Genomic DNA, 2,088 nt, shown 5'->3' with positions numbered 1-2,088 from the left:
ACAAAAGATCAGCTTGCATTCAATGAACTGAATATTTTTTTCAGGGCAATAACTCTAGAAACGTTCAGAAACATTTAATTTGTAGCCACTACTTAAAGGTTTATGTCTCTATTGAAAGTGACTTTTAAAAATAAACCCATCCTGAGAAATATCTTGTCTCCTGAGAACCATATATATATATATATATATATATATATTATAAGATATATATATATATATATAGATATATATATGTATGTATATATATTATGTTATTACATTGGTTGGCGCATAAGAAACAAATGTAGAAAAAAAAACTAAAAAAAAAAATAGAGAGAGATATTTTATTCTATGTCCTTTGTAGAGGATTCAAAAGTTATTAAAAATAAATAAATAAATAAAAAACAGACATGAAAAGCCATGTACAGGCAAAAACAATGTTTTATTTTTTTCATTCACCAATCAGTTTCAGGCTGTTTTCAATCAAACTTTGTACAAAGATGATTCTATGTTATGTAGCTATAACAGAATGATTTGATTTACTATTTTATTTTATGCAGTATGTGCGTAAAATATCCATAAATTGGTATTTCCATTCAATACAGTGTATCCATATATTGCATCTATTTTGCATATTAATGTGTTCTTGGGGCAAATGAAAAAAGAAATGTTATAATGGGAGTAATAACTTGGCAACATTTTCATAAGAATATCTCATATTTCTTGTTGTGTTTCCCCAAAATATCTGATTAACAGCCGTTTTTCCTGGTGTCCTCTACAGAAGACGTGTATAAAAATTACATATAGAAAAAAATATACAAATAAATAAATTAAAACGAAATAATAACAAAAGAAACAAAATCCCTACTTTAATTTTCTATGTGCATTCATAAATTGTATTAATTTGTAAGTGTCATATCTGGCGGTAGGCATTAGAAGTTACATTACTAATAACAGTGGTATATGAGAATTAATACCACATAATTTTTTTTTAAATATTAAAATTTTACATTTTAATATTACATTTTTTTTTTCAAAGCTGTTGTATATAAAAAACAAGGTGGCTGAATTTGCATGCTTAGCTGAAGCTTAGGCTTTCATTACTTTCTCTCTAATTTAATTATTTTTTTAGCACCCCCTCTGAACTGTTAAGCACCCCCCCCCCAGCCCCTCCAACAAAAAATCACTGTTCTGTATATCAGCCTTATTTATAATCCAAGGAGAAAGTGTGTTTATGATCAAACCTCTAAGCATGATATCTCTAAAAAGCCCTGAATGTGCTCTTTACAGGACATCCAGACTTAACACTGTAGCATGTAGGGTCTCAGAGAAATTCACTAAAATATAATGTCCTCTACAGAGGACAAAAGTCTACGCCTGGGTCCCAGGAGCATATAAATCTACCTCTTTAAACACTGATGTCTCAAGCATTTTGTCTGTCGTAGTTCAAGTCAGTCCCCCAAACAACCTCCCTCTGCTGTCGTGTTTGTGGTGGGCTCAGTTTACACTCATACCTGCCCGCCCACCGTAGTGGGATGATCCCGGTCTCATCCACGAACCACAAACGCTCCTCCGACATTCAGTTCAGAACCAGTGAGCCGCAGTCGAGACACTAAACGGAGATTAGCAGCTGCGGATCACGACACACGGTAAGAGCCAATCGAGCACTCATCACACGACTAGTGGCTAATATCCGAGCACATCATGTTTAAAGCGACTTTATTTACACACACAGTCCTGTCTAATCCGAAGTCGCGTCATTTTTTTGTATAATTTCGTGTCGCGTGTAAACAAATAGGCTTGAGTTTGAAACTATAGTTGTTCATTCAGTAGAAACTGCCATTGATCTAATTTTTACAATTTTATAATCGTATTTTAAGTTCAGTTTATGTGTGAATCGTATATATATATATATATATATTCTATATATATATATATATATTAAATATATATATATATATATATAATATTTATTAATTTATATTTATTGTTGTAGTTTCATTTTTTGTTAGTTTTTTTTGGTTTTTGATTTTTGTGGGGCAATGTGAAATATTTAATTTGTTTTTTTTTTAAAGTTTTTTTATTTTTATAGGCTTAATTAGAAATTTG

General features: G+C 30.7%; 1 protein-coding gene across 1 annotated transcript in view; it reads left to right on the top strand.

The window, feature by feature from the left end:
- The first annotated feature begins 1,427 nt into the window (after positions 1-1,427).
- The window catches only part of LOC109083969 (protein FAM110B-like), a 15,238-nt gene continuing 14,577 nt past the window's right edge, over positions 1,428-2,088 (top strand). The window contains exon 1 of the mRNA XM_042773265.1: positions 1,428-1,628. The gene's annotated coding sequence lies outside the window, so the exon portion shown is untranslated. The remainder of the gene's footprint in view (positions 1,629-2,088) is intronic.

This window comes from Cyprinus carpio, chromosome A16 (assembly GCF_018340385.1).
Source record: "Cyprinus carpio isolate SPL01 chromosome A16, ASM1834038v1, whole genome shotgun sequence".
NCBI classification, from domain to species: domain Eukaryota; kingdom Metazoa; phylum Chordata; class Actinopteri; order Cypriniformes; family Cyprinidae; genus Cyprinus; species Cyprinus carpio.
The sequence above is the reverse complement of the archived record's forward strand: the minus strand, read 5'-3'. Positions and strand labels throughout refer to the sequence as shown.